The sequence below is a fragment of the Equus przewalskii genome, chromosome 13 (assembly GCF_037783145.1).
Source record: "Equus przewalskii isolate Varuska chromosome 13, EquPr2, whole genome shotgun sequence".
Taxonomy (NCBI): Eukaryota; Metazoa; Chordata; class Mammalia; order Perissodactyla; family Equidae; genus Equus; species Equus przewalskii.
In genome coordinates, this window is record NC_091843.1 from 58,509,446 (window position 1) to 58,524,787 (window position 15,342).

Here is a 15,342-nt window from a genome sequence, read left to right on the forward strand (position 1 = left end):
GTGTCTGGGTCAAAGCTGGGGAAAGCCCAGGAGCAGAGGCCCAAGGGCCTCTGCCGGTTCCTTTAGAATTCAAAGGAGGGCTTCAGAGCTGAGCTGCCAAAGACTTTGTAGCCAGACTAATTAGTCTCTAGGAATTTCCTGTAAGAGTTTGAAGGGCTGGGTTGGAAACTTGCAACCAATTGCCCTGGTGGAGTGGGGAAAAAAGGACCAACACTGTTGCTGAAGTCCCACAAAAGCCCGTCCTCCCCGAGAGGGACTGAAGGCGGCTTGTTTCTGTGTAGCAGGCTGTGAAAAGCTGTTCCTTTGCTCTGATGGGAACTGGGCTCAAGGGAGTTTCCCTTCCAGCAAGATGCTGAGGAATAAACCAAATGCCAGCCAAATCTCAGGCCGGGGTCCACAGGTCAGCCAGCCTGCTTGTCTGCTTGCCTGCTTTTCTTCCCGTGTACTCTGCACCCCTTCCTTCTTTCCTCTGTTTCTTCCCTCCTTCAGAGTGGTCGGAGGCCTTGGCTGTGATGGGTCATTCAGTGTTGACTGTGGGGGGACCAGCGCTAGGACACAGAATCTGGAGCTTGAGCCCATTGTTGTAACCTTTCAGGACTGAATTAGGTGCTCTCTAAGGTCCCTTCCAGTTCTCATCTTTTTCTGCTGAAAATTTTCTCATGGTCAAAAGCTTTATCCCAGTGAGAAATGCAGTTGGGCTTCTATCACACGCCTTTCACAAACTCACTAGTCTAGCCACCACCTTCTGTCAGATGTCACACTTTAGCTAGATCAGCTTCTCAGGACTGTCCCAATTTTGAGATCAATGGCTTATGTTTCTTCCCTGGACTGCCTCATTCATGTCTGCATCTGTGCATTCAGCAAAAGCTTACTGAGCTTTGACTTCATGCTGGGCTGGAATCCTTGGGCTTCAGGAGTAGTGGGGGACAGTGCTATGTGTCTTCTTACTTCTCCACCTTTGCTTTTGTGGTACCTCTGCCCTCTGCCCAGAACCACCTTCTCCTTGTCCAGCAGGTAGCTACTTACTTAAACTTTGTAGTTAAGTTAAAACACCAGCTCCTCTCTCTAGCTTTCTCTGATCACCCTATGATCCCAAGCATATGAATTGTTTTCTCCTTTGTATCTCCATCCTATCTATCTATCTATCTATCTCTGTCTGTCTGTCTATCTATCTATCTATCTATATCTGTCTATTTATCTGTCATCATCATCTATCTATGATCTATCTATGGCACACCTCTACTTTAAATACTATTATACTTTAGTCCAGATAGTCATTTTCTTTCACGCAGATGGGCTGTGAAATCTTTAAAGGCAGGAACCACGTTTTGTTCATCACGATATCCTTATGCCTCGCACATGCTTTGTATGTGGGACAGCTTCAGTAATGCTGTGTGTGGATTGAAGTACACGTTTTTGTTTACGTTTTTTATGCTGTCTTTCGGCATAAAGAAAAGTTGAAAGTCTATTTTTTCTAACTTGTCCATAGGTATTTATTTTTAATTAGAATAATTTTCCTAGAAGTGGACAATAAGTATATGACCATAGTTGTCTAACTCTCAAAGAAAAAACAGAGCTGGGCAGTAGGTAAAGCAGTAAAAACAGATCACATTCAGGACTTTTGCAATAGGGGGAAAAGAGACCACGTATAGAACTGGGCCCAATTCTGAATACAACACGCGCAAGTGGGGATTTATAGCCAAGGAGCAGGGTGGGGTTCAGTGGACGGAAAATTACCGAGGGGAAACGTCATGGGTTGGGGGGTTTCTGGCTGAACCAACCTAACAGGATCTTTGCTGAAGACAGGCCAGGGGAATGAGACTGGAGGATCGTGGAGGATGAAGAACCTGATTAGATATCAAGGGGGTTAAGATATAGAGGACAGGGGACTCTTGCTGAACTGACTTAGCAGGGTTCTTGGTAAAACTTGATTTTATAAGGAAGTGCATGAATTGGCCTAGGAGAAGGTTCAGGAGCCTGACTAAAGTTTGGTCAAGCAAAGAATCTTTGTCACAACCTAGAGAAAGAAGACTGTAATAAACTATGAAAAATAATCCAAGGGAGTTTGGAATCTCATCCTCAAAAGAAATACATGCCTTGACCCAATAAAAATGTACAATGAGTCATTTATGGAATAGATTGCTTTCACATATTTGGTCAATAGTATGGATGGTAAATTCTGTGTGTGTGTGGGGGGGGGGCATAGATAAAACTGTTTTCTGTCCCATGAAGTTTTTGTTATTATTGACAAAGTTGGTACATGTGCATTTCTAAAATCTGATTAAAGACTTTGTATTCTCCGGGGCTTCATTAACGGGGTATGCTGGCACAGAAAAGTGAAAACCAGGAAGAGAAACTGATATTATTTCTTCTCCATAACTAGAGATTAAAGTCTCAAGTGAAGGACCACTAATTTCTAGGCTGCTAAGTAGTCCATAATTTGACTTCCTCCACGGCTGCGGCACCTTTAAAAACTGTCAGTTGAGGATATAGACCAAGCCAGCTACTTCATTCAGGCGTGCATGTAGAAAAGAGCTATTTACGTGCTTCTAAAGTACCGTCAAGCCAGAGAAAGCACATGGAAAGCCTTACTATGAATTGCTGCCTGTCAGAACCTTTGAAAATGTTAAGTACCAGTCAAGTGCCTAGCAGGGCTTCTGCTAACATTGTTTTACTGTCCTACCAAATAACTATGGCAATATCATGCCATTCTCCACTGAGTTTAACATATCATTTGCATTTACAGTGTAAAGTTGTTATTAAAGGCAGGATATTTTTGCAAGTGCAAATGTTGTATTACTCTCTTCCCTCTCTTGTAGTGGCCCAGTATTTAAGAACCTGCTGCTCAGCCACCTGTTCCTGTTTATGACGGTGAGAACGTGTTCTTGTCATCAGCAAATTTCTTTCTTTGGTTGTAATTTTGCCCCAAACTCATCTAGGATGATGGGCTGCAGAAAGAGCATAGGATTGGGCACAGAGATCCCAGAAAATGTGTGGCACAGTTTTGCCTGATCTGGAAACGATCAGCCCCAAGAAGGCCATGCACATTCTTCCTCTTGATAATAAGATGTCTAGGGAAGGGCAACTTCTGGTTCTCATCTTTAGGGCATGTGATTTTCAATTTGCCCCAATTTTAACATTCATGTGGTCCAGGCCTGGAGCTTTTCTTCTCTGGACCACATCCTCAAAATGTCCATTGGGTCAAGAAAACTCTTGAGCTCGCAGGTTAGTTTGAGAGCATCCTGATGAGGAAATGGAGTATTTGGTGCAGAATATCTCTTCTACCCAGCTGTAGTCAATTCCATTAGCGGTTTCATCTATGGGAAGGATGGCGGAAAAAATGAAATTATTGAAGTTTCATTGCCAATATGACTCATTTGGAGTGGCTAGGAGACGCTGTAATGATCTTGGTTTTATTACAACAAAAATGTTGGTGAAAGGCTAGAATCCAGGATTTGAGCTACACAAAGATAGGCCAGAATGTCTCCTGGTCTTACAATCTAGTCTACGCATACCTCTGTCATTAGCAGGAGGAAAGGAATAGAAAAGAAGGAGAGAGGAAGAGAAGGAAAAAGTGAAGAGGATAAGAATTGGACAAAGTAAAAGAGGAAGAAGAGAAATCCCCATACTGGCCAGGTAAAGCCACACTTAATACACAGAGCTCTAACAAATGCTGAAGACTAGTGATTAAGTGCAACAAGCCCCTTGGGTCTGGTACTCCTTCTAAGCAGGAGGAAAGAGGTAGCCTGAATGAATCTACTCTATACTGACACCTCAGCCCTTGGGTTGTCACAGAAGGGTTCTAGTTCCTTTGAAGACTCCTAGGCCTTGAGAGGCACTCTGAGGGAAACGGGATTTTCAGCCACCAGGATTAAGAAATTGGATTAAAGGAAGGGAGATGAAAGCTGTTCCTGACAAGGAGGCAGATCACACACTCTCGGGGGGAGGACGTGAAGGAGAGGGCCTCTCCGTCAGGAGACAGAATTGGTCATTGGAGAAGAGTGGGGGCCAGACTTGGTCAGGGCCATGGGACTTCGAAATTGTCATAGTTAAAGTCAATCAAATCTTTAAAGACCAGACAACCCCCATGCTATTTACACCATTTGAGTATAGAGGAGAGAAGCAAAGCCTTCAAATTATTTTGTAAATATCGAATAGCATCGATGAAAAAACCTGTCAAAGATATCACAACAAAAGAGAACAATTGACCATATATGAATACAAGCACCTTAGATGAAATGTTTGCAACCAGAATCCAGCAGAACTTTAAAAGAATAGACCTCACTCGGGAAGGCAAAGGTGATTCTACACGAGGAAATTTAGGAATGTAGTTCCCCATATTTCTCAAAGGAATAGACTATTTAGTCATCTCTACTGGTGCTAAAAAAAAGAATTTGATAAAATATAATATATACTCATTGTTTTTCAAACTGTTCTTAATAAAATAGGAATAGATACCTTCTTAATATGTTTAAGAAATATAGAAAAAGCCAGCATCATGCTTAATGGTGAGACAAAAGAAGAATTCCTACTGAATTTGGGAATGTGACAAAGATGCCCACTAACTACTCTTAATTAACACTGTCCTGCTGAAGTATTAATTAGTGCAAAGACAAGAAAAAGAGATAAAGGAGTAAAATAACAATTAGTTGAGGAAGATTTGGTTCTATATTTAGAAATTCCATGACAATGAGTTGATGTGTCATTAGAGAAAAGTAAGTAAACTCAGTAAAGTGGGTATTACAAATGTAATGAGAAAATTAATAGCTTTCTGTATACAAACAGCTACCAGTTAAAAATATAATTTTAAAAATTCTATGTAACAGTAAACACAAACTATTCAACAAACGATCTAACAAGGAACGGATAGGAATGGGTAGACCCACACAGCTCATACTCTCTGAGAACTGTTTTTATGGCATTTAAATTTTTAGCCCATAGGAAGGCCTACTGCCAGCAGCGTTTATGTACCAATTAGAGTAGGAACGAGGCCCCTGGAGCTAAGCTGCCTTCTCACCACAACATTTTACAAGGGAAGGAGCACTGTACTGGGAGTCCAGACCCCAGAGGTCTGACTTGCTCACCAACTGACTGTGTGACCTGCATGAATAACAAGTTTTCCAGGCCTCAGTATCCTCAAGGTTTAAGAAAAAAGAGTGGGTGTACATATTGAACCAAATGTTGTAAACTGGAGTTCACAGATGTGTTTTATTTGACCTGCTTGAAGTTAGTTTTCATTAGTAGTCAAAATTAGGATACTTCACATAAAAATCTGCATTCTCAGCTTTCTTTGAAAATTGCACTATCTAACATAACAGGGCTTGCCTCTCCTCTTGCTGCAATTGGCTGCAGCTGCAGAAGCTGTTGCCCCTTCTCTCAGAGCCGGGTTCCAGCTTTGTACATGCTCTCCTGCCGCCCCCCCCCCCACCTATGGTGTCACTGGCCAGATTATTTACCTGATCAGCTGACCCTGAAGCAGTTGGTTGCAGCCCTTGGCCATTCCATAAGCCTTCTTTCACTTTAAGAATTTAATGATTCTAAAATTTGGTCCAGCTGTCAGTCTAGAAAATATATTCCTTTTCCATATTACTTAAAAGCCTGAGCATTTTGAGCTAATGTGGGTGTAGCAAGCTCTGGCCTGACGCTCTTTCTTTTTCCCTTTGCTTGTAGCAGACTATCCTTGGTTACCATGGTGATTACCATCCCTTAATGATACGCTCCTCCCGCACGCACGGGGAATGTAATTTTCCTTCAGCTCAGTGGAAAGCAGTGGGGGACAGGAGTAGGCACGAAAGCTTTCTCTCCCTCTTGTCCCTCAGTGCTCCTCAGTCACCACAAAGGACAAGAGCAGGCTGCTGATCAATGTCTCCAGACAAGCCAACACCAGAGCTGCTGTTGGGATTTAAATACCTTCCCTGGGTCCCAGTGCACATGTGGGAACGCTGAGAAAGTCTATTTTCAACCTCCGAGAAGTGTTCTGCATCAAGTCTCCTGAGACTTAATTAAAATAATCAGTTTTCACAGTCAAGGCTTTCAACTCTAACCTCCCACACAAAATGAGCATCCCGTGTGCGAAGAGGCTCCGCTCACACATACTCAGGGCGAGTGACATCTCTAACTAACTGCGGGCTCTCTTCCTGGTCAGGATCCCATGGTCTGCACCTACCCCTTTCTAACTAAACTGAGGGCAGTGAAAGGTAATCCACGGCCCGTGGCCCTGCCTGGACCTTCCAGGTCTCACTTCTGAAGTGTCAGAGGTTCTGACTATGTCCAGGGAGGTGGCAGAAGAATGTGTGCTCTCTTTAGTCCACAAAACCCTCCAGCGTGCAGGGGCTCACTCCTGGGGACATCACTTCAAGAGGCAGGTGGGGTCTGCCCAGTGCTGACATGGCTCACCAGGGCTTTGACACCTCTAATTCCTAGCGCCTATTTTTAATGATTCTTTTATGCTTTTTTATTTTGGTGAGGAAGATTGGCCCTGAGCTAACATCTGTTGCCAATCTGCCTCTTTTTTTTCTCCCCAAAGTCTCAGTACATAGTTGTATACGCAGTTGTAAGTCCTTCTAGTTCTTCTAGGTGGGATGTCACCACAGCATGGCTTGATGAGCAGTGTGCAGGTCCACACACAGGATCCAAACTGGTGAACCCCGGGCTGCTGAAGTGGAGTGTGTGAACTTATCCACTATGTCACTGGGCGGGCCCCCTAGGGCCCATTATTAAATCTCGGCCAAATAGAAAACTTCTTGGAGGTTGAAAATAGTCTTTCTCGGGGTTCCCACATGTGCAAAAGAGGTTGAATTTTTAAAACATTTACTATCATTAATTTTCATTAATTAATTAATTATTAATTTTAATTTGGCAAGAACATTTGACGTGATATCTACCCTCTTAGCAGATTTTCCAGTGTACAGTACAGTATTGCCTTCTATAGGTACAGTGTTGTACAGCAGATCTCTAGAAGTGACTCATTTTGCATCGCTCAAACTTCACACCCTTTGATTAGCGATTCCCCATTTCCCCCTCCTCCTGAGGCTGAATTTTAAGAAACGAGGTAATAGACTAGAGTCACCTCCACAGGACGTGCCCTCTCCTTCCCTCTTTCCTGCCCCTTCAAATTTCCACGGAACTAAAATCCTATTAAAATAAGCAGCTGAATAGATGTATGGTAAAGCAAGTAGAATCTGGGGGATAGTATACAGAGGTGTTCACTGGAAAATTATTTCAACTTTTCTACACATTTGAAATTTTCACAATACATATTAGAAAATAAATGACTGAAGCAGAGTTTACAAACAGGTGGCCCACAGGCCACATAAGGCCCGTAGACATTATATTTGGCCATCAAAGGTTTTTTTTTCATTGAATCAGTTGCCGACATTTTAAAAAGCAGGAAACTTCAGATGAAAATCTGGATTTCCAGTTTTTCTAGAACAATCAGGAGATCCTATAACGTCAGTAACCACATTTTTGCATGGAAACAGTTGGCCCCAACTGGGGAGTGGCTGTCCCCTCTCAATGGGGCATGTTCTGTCCACTTGGACACTGACCCCATGAGCTATGCACTCCTCATTGATGATCCTTGAATGGGTCAGCTTCTCAGTTGATGACACTGATCAGAGCAACCTCAAAAACGGGGGAAAAGTCATAAAAGGGCAGCTTAGCTCCATGTGATCGTCTGTGTACACATGCAGTTGGCAGGAAAATACAGTCCTGTTCCTTTGTCTTTGTTTTGTGTGGTCAGCAGGCAAAGCTTCCTCCACCCCCTTCTGCTCGCAGCCTCCCGAGGTGCTGCTCAATGCCACCCACAAAGCTGAGCGAGCAGTGTAGGCCATAAACAGGTCTGGGTGTGGCTGTATCGAAAGGCAAGTCTTAGGACTAGCTGAGCAAGACTGCCTTTATTTTAGAATGTTTGCTTTCTGGCTAAAATGCCTCAGTTAGTGCATTAAATAGATCATCTCTTATCAATTTGTTGCCATCATCATTTATTATAAAGCTTCATTGTTAGGTGCCAGGCAAAGACAGCCAGGCAGAACTCACGTCTCCCAGAGCCTAAATTTGATCTGTGTGTATCATGATGGGAAAATTCTACCTCTTCTGTTTTTCTTTCTGGCATAAAGGAGGTTAGTGGGTTAAAATACTTTCTCAGTAGGAAATAGATGCTTGTCGCAGTGTTTAGTGGTTCAAAGAATTGAATTTTTCTCTGTTATGCTTTTTCCTTGCAGAGATCCACACTCAAAAGGATGCCTTCACTGGGGTGTGCTGTGGCCCTGAGGTCTGTTCCTGGTTGGGAGGTCCTAGGGTGGGAGCTGGGTCTACTAAACCTGCTATCTTAATGGTCAGCCCACCATGAGCACTGTAAGGAGCCTAATACATTCTCGTTGGCAACAATGGTTAGGATGAACTCAGGTCCCTTCACCCTTCCAACTCTGTCTCCAGAGCTGCCTATCGAGCCTGGAATACAATTCCGTCTCCTTCCTTGGCCAACTATCTTATGTGGTCTGGCCCCTGCTTATCGTCCAGTTCCCTCCCCTCCCCATGCGCCAGCCACATTATCTTCTTTCTATTTCTTTAACACTCGAGCTTGTCCCCATCCAGGGCTGCTGCACTGCTCTTCCCTCCACCTGGACCACTGTTCCCCTGCTCTTGGCCCGGCTGGCTCCTTCTCTTCATTCGGGCTTTGGGTTGTCTGTCATCTCCTCAGAAGCCTTTCCTGACCACCATCTCTTTCCCCACTGTTGCTATTACACTGTGCTGTCATTTTTTCATTGCAGTTATCATCTAAAATCATTTTCATATATTTGTATAGTGTGTGCCTCCTCCACTTCAATGCAAGCTCCACAAAAGCAAGGGCCTCATCTCTTGTTCCCCAGAGAATCCTCCATCCCTGGAACCAGTGTTTAATCCACATGCAGGAAGCTGAGGGAATTTTAACAATTGTGATGAATGCTGCTAAAAAATTCAAGTCTATATATATTTAATGCTCCCCTAATTTGAGCCTGCTTTTAAGGATGGCCTTTTGCTGTTTGTTCTATCTGGATGCCAATATTAAAATAAAACTGTGATAGAGGAAGGCTGAGATTTGGTGGTTTAATTTATTTCCTTAATATGATTTTATATAATGGCTTCGACTGGTGACACAAAAGGCAAGGTTGCCACCTAGTGTTTAGAAGTGTGACACCAGCAATATCTTTAAAAAATATTGCATGAGTCTATAGAAAGCCAAACTCCCACAACCTGCTATGACACAGACCAGAATTTACCAAGCGAGGGTAATTCCCTATAAAGTGTCTCTAAAGAGGCCCCAACAGGATTTGTTCCATCCTCTTGGGCTTCTGCCAAAAGTTGGGATATGTCTTTGTCAGCTACTAAAGAAATCCGAAGCAACCAAGAGAGATGTCCAGTTTCACAAGGTAGTATATTCTCCAGACTGTGTTTTCTTAAATTCTACCTGCCTCCCCTGTCAAGGTGCGCTGCTTATAAAATAAGTGAAATTAGTGTTAAAGAAAACAGCCACCCACCATCTCAATTGTTTTTAGCCCTGGCGACATAGGGAAGGATGTGTCCTTGAGTTTCAGGAACCCATGAAGATCCTGAAGCGGTTGCGGCCAAGCACAAGACTTACCTGCACTGAAAACTCTTGGAAGCCGTAGGCTGGGCATTTTCCATTCCCCAGCCATGCTGAAGACTGGCAAGACAAAGGGAAGCTGTGAAAAGTGGCTGGATGAGGGTGGCACCAGGGGAACCCGTTAAATAAAGAGCCTGGGTTATAGGCTCCTAAAATATCACTTTGGGAAACTGGGTTATCAGAAATGATGGAAAATGGATGGTGAGATGAGCTAGTGGATGGGAATAACCATGGCAACCAAACTGTCTATTTTCTCATTATTTCACTTTCCTTGAGACTAAAAATAGATCAAGTGTAGGTCATTGCAAACAAGTCCAGCAATGGTTTACATCTCCTGCTACAGCTTTTGCTGGTTATTTTGTGGGCATGTGAAGAAATGCCCTCCTAACATTGAAAAAATATATACTTTTTGTTCTGACCACCTAGTCTGTGCTCTCTATAATAACGCAGACAGTGTTCTATTTTTACTTTAAAATATATTTTTTAAAAGCAAATAAGAAATGATTATGGAATTACAAAGCTGGTAGAATGCTTTTTGGAAACCGCCTTTTCAATGCAGGATTTTTTTTTTTTGGTCATCCTGAGAGATCTAGGCTCTATTTCAATCTCTGCCGTTACAAAGAGCTCACTACTCCATGATGTAGCAATTCTGTTGTTAAACCAATCGTTGGAAAGTTCTTTCTCTATTCCATTTACTCATGCAACTGACATTTAATTAGCACCTACTCTGTGTCAGGCACTGTTTTGGGCACTTCAGATCAAGGGTGAAGAAAATGAACTCGGTCCTTGAACGTACAAAAGTTAGAGTCTGCTTCCTGTGACTTTTCTGTGGATATATGCAACCGGAGGCAGAACAAGGTCGCTGTCTTTTTCCTGTATGAGAATCCTCCAAAGTTTGTAGAGAACCTTTAGATTTTCCCTTATCAACACAGCTTGTGGGGTCAGTGAGAATTCCTTAGCTACCAGCAAGCAACCTGTAGCCAGAATGAACAAAATCCTTGGCAAAAACTGGATCTATTTGAGGGAAATGAGGCAGCTCAGAAAATTAAAGGGAGAGTGGAAGAATCGGGCCTGGAGAGAGGAGAACAGAGGTAGCTTTGGGGATCTAAAGATCAAGAACATAAGGAACAGTCTTTTCAAGGTGCTGCTACTGTTTCAGCAACAATTGTTTTGTCTTTTGTCTCTCTGATCAAGATTCAGATTTTAAGGAGAGAGTATGTGATTGGCCCACCTTGGGTTCCATCCCCGCCCTATGCTGGGAGTGGCAGTGGAACTTCTTGATGTCCACAAAGAATGCAGCCAGTGCAAAAAAAAGGCTGTTCCTATAATGAAAGATCAAGGAACTGATGTCAGAAGGAGGAAGAATGGATGCTGGTAGTGAAACCAACAAATGACAACAGCAGTTGCCATATTAATCACCATCCTTTGGGCAGACAGACCACTTGGAGACAGGGTTGCAAAGGGAAACCTGGAGCTCCTCCCTTAGAAAGTAATACTTGACTACACAGCCTGATAGATTTATCTCACCTCTAGTAATGATCCCCAGGTCTGCCTCACCTTCCTCATCTGATCCTCAGGATGACCTTGATGACCCCTGTTGGTCTTAGTCCACTCTGGATTTATTTTTCCTGGGAGACACAGGAGGAGCCCTGGCAGCCTTCCTGCACCTGCTAGCAGTGCTGATGAAGACTTGGCTTTGTTCTTGGCTCTTCCTTTTGAAACCCGCCTGCTGAATCCAGCCCAGGCACCAACACTGCCTCAAATCTTGCCCCTGCTTCCAAACAAGCATAATTACATGCCAAAATTGTGATCCTCATCCATTTACCATTTCACCACTTTACCCACAAGCATATCATAGAGGACTTTGTGAATGTAATGAGCTGAGTTGGTTTCACATGCTTGTTCTTGGGAATCAGGCAGTTTTGCTAAAAGTACATCCTGGATTTTTCCTGGAGATTAATGTCAAGACTAAATATCTGTATATCTATTTTAGAAAATGGAAAAAATCTTTAAGTCGCTCCAGTATTCTAGCAGCAGCCCAGGTGTTTTTAGAGATTACTGCAGTATCTCAGATCCTGTCTGCAGGCTCCTTGAGTGCATTGGAACAGAATTAACTTGGACCCAGTGTCATGAACTCCCTTAAAGTTGCCAGGTGTGCTTGCTCTTATATTCACATGACCTACCTTGCTCCTACCCAGTCTAGTTTGAATACCACTCTCCTTGCTAGAAGAGGACAGAGAGCAATTGACTAGATCTGCCTTCACCTTGCGGAACTGTGTAGTGTCTAAAAAAGGCAGAAAAAGCCCTATTCTTGTCTCATACTAGTTGTATGGCCCTGGTCCAGTCATTTACTATTCAATGTCTCTCTTTTCGCATCTGAAAAATGGATATAACCTCATAGAGTTGTTGGATTGATTATATCAGTCAGCAGACAGAAATCACACATGTTTATTTTAACAGAGAATTTCATATAAAGAATTGTCAACCAAGTATTGAAGAGATGAAAAGGCAACAAGGAAACGCTAAGATAGTGGCAGTCTTAGAAAGCAGCTAGCACCCTGGAATTGGGGGAATAAATGGAAGAGATGGGGATTGTCAAGGTTTAGAAGCTTGAGGAGGGGCCCTGCAAAGTTGAAACTCAGACCTCTGAGAAGGGTCACTGCTCAGCTGTGGTGTTGCCTCAGGAGCTTGAAGGTGGCGTCTGTGGGGTGGCACCCAGACCTCTGAGGAGAGGGGCACTGACTGGTTGGGGCTAGGGTTTCTAGGGGATGCAATGATGCTGGTTCTGCACGTGTTGGAAAAAGCGCAACCAGAATCAACTGCGCCACTGGAACAACCTGCCGCTGCCACTGGGGCGAAAATCCATTGCTAGGATGGGGTGAGAAGAATAGTAAGACAAAGAAGAACAGAAAGTACACAGGGAGGAGCGCGTCCCTTCTTCCTCCAGCCTTGCTGTCTCCCTCTAGTGCCTCCCTATTGGCAAAGCCTGACAAGGATCTTGCTCATAAAGGAGAACTGAGGTTTGGGAGTCCTAGCCCCAGAGTCACAGAGCAGAGTATGAAAGGGTGGGTTTGATGCTGGTAAACGATCACTTAATAACCGGCCACTCCTTTGGTTACTCAGCATCCACAGGCAACTTTCTTCCACGCAAGAACTTCCCTATGGACTTCCACGCGTGGAAAACGACATCAGGCTTCTGCCTAACAAAATGCAACTTCCTTCAGGTGAATGAAGGTGTTCTCAACCTCACTGTACCTCAATTTTCCAACGGTCCTTCACAGTCTCAGCGGTCATTGCATCTACCTCTAGGAGGCAGTCACATTATCCATCTTTGAGCTTAGTTGCTCTCAAATTAAAAATCTCATCAGAACATTCTATTACTGAAAAATATCATGTAAAATAGGAAGGGGAAGGAGAATAAGAGATACGAAATTAGTTTATATCAGAGGTCAACGTACTCCAACCCCTGGGTCAAATCCAAATTTAAAAATAAAGTTTTATGGGAACACAGTCACACTCATTAACTTACATATTGTCTCTGGCTGCTTTGGGGCTACAAGGGTAGAGTTGAGAACTTGCAACAAAGACCATATGGTCTGCAAAGATTAAAATATTTATTACCTGGCCCTTTGCAGAAAAAGCTTTAGCCTGCTTTAGCTAAACACACATACACACACATGCACACACACACCCATTTTAAAACTGGCCAATTCTAAGTTTTCTATGCACTCAGCCAGCACCTCAACTGGTTCTTTACTTGGTGAGGTAACAAAAAAAATTCCTTTCTGAATGAATGGCAGAATGAATTCACAAGTATCTGAATCCTCAGTGGTTCTGCTTTTCTTGGTTGCTGGAGTTTTCCGTTAATTTTTATTATTGGTCATGGAAGTACTAAGGTACAACCCAGAGAATCCCCTGAGTTCTGGACATGGTCCTCCCTACCTCCATTTTATTGTAGCAACACAATTGCCTCCTGGTAGTCAGGATCAATCATGCTAGCCAGTAGAGTAATCTCCTTCTTTACCTGTTGGTTCAGGGACTTGAGAACCCCAAAATACCCAAGTGGTGGTCTCAATTTCCAATTCAATGTAACCATTGTTGCGTACTCAAAAGAAATCATTCTTCCCTCCAAGCCAGTACAGACCTCTATTGCACAGACGGGAGGCAAAAATTCTGCAAGAAGGTTATTAGATGTAATAGTGACGGGAGCCACTCCAACATGTATCTCTTGATTCCTGGACCCACGTATGCTGGCTATGGATGAAAGAGCACCAAATACTGGTTACTGCTCTACTGTATCCTGTAGGACAGAAACCCATGCTTTCAGGATATTGTATTTTAACTGACACTGTAAACTAGTTTTCAATGGGCCATCCCACCATTCTATTGGGCCGGCTGCTTCTGGGTGATGGGAAACATGGTAAGATAGATAGGCATTTGTCATGCGGTATCTTATATCCAAATGGCTCAAAAGGCTTCAGTGCCAGTGACAGATCAGGCACGCCACCAAGTCAGGGGGCATTCACCATGTCCTCCGGCAAATGAAGGAGGCCAGCTTAGCCAAGCATCCATGGGATACTCCCAATCTCCAGCCCTATCCAGGTGTTCTTTGAGCTTCTTGTATTTCTTTTTTTCTGGAAACAATCTCATGGATACTCTTCTCCTGGGCCTCTCTTCACTGTTGTCAAAGACTTCTCAGACCAGGAAGAGCTTCCTTTGCTGGAACTGGGGAGGCTTCCAAGCCACAGAGGGATTTCTTGCTGCTGAATAGCATGGGCAATGGCTTTCTAGACCCCTCCAGACTTCACAACAGCTGCATCCTAATTGGCATACTTCTCCATCGTCATTCAGCCAGGGTAGGTATTATGGGGCTAGAAAAAGAGTCACTTCTTTCTCTTGAGAACAGCAACTGGGTCAGGATGAGTCCAGCCCAGTGTGCCTGGACCCCAGGCCATGTTTCAGGCCAGCTATGCCCAGCTCTATGGCCATTGCCCAACTCCTTCTTTAGCATCTGATGCAATATATTTGACATGAATTAAAAATCAAACCTTATTTTGGTCACTTCTGCTAAAGTCATACTTAGTGAAAGTCATTTTAGTACATGATTATCAAAAATAACACCAGCGTTTCATTGACCCAAACAATCATTACATGGGATCCTGGAAAGGAACAAACAAGCAAGATTCTGGATAAGCTCAAATGCTAAGGCTTATTGATTTGTAAGTACGTAAGCACGTAAGTGCTTTTTAATTGAATAAAAACAATATGATTAGTGTTGCAAATTTTGAATGTTTCCCAGTTTGCAGTTGGCCTTTCAATTTTTACATAAAAGAATTTTAAATTATTTATTTGAGGCTAATGTTTTTGCCATTAAATCAGAAAATAACTTTCTATATATCCAAATAACATTTCTATATTTCTTCTGATTCTTTGAGTCATTGTGCTATAGAATCAGGGCAGGGCTGGCAGGAAGCCAGAAGCCAGTTCCAGCTGTGCTCTTGACACACCTAATATGCTGTGCATGACTCTGGGCTTAACCTCTCTGGGTCTCAGTTTCCTCATCTGTAAAATGAAATGAGTAGATGAGATGATTTCAAGATCTTTTTCATTTTAAAACTATGATATGGAATGAGAAGTAATATGATTTCATCTGATGCGATTGATAAAAGGATAAGGCATTGACTGAATTAGCTAAAGACAACCATGACTTTCATATT

General features: G+C 43.1%; 1 long non-coding RNA gene across 1 annotated transcript; it reads left to right on the forward strand.

Annotated features, from left to right (window-relative positions):
* Window positions 1-258: 258 nt before the first annotated feature.
* On the forward strand, window positions 259-8,293 carry LOC139075336 (uncharacterized). Its single transcript, XR_011525639.1, has 4 exons — window positions 259-400; window positions 2,820-2,871; window positions 3,528-3,636; window positions 8,223-8,293. It is a non-coding gene; the product is annotated as an uncharacterized lncRNA (long non-coding RNA).
* Window positions 8,294-15,342: the final 7,049 nt, after the last annotated feature.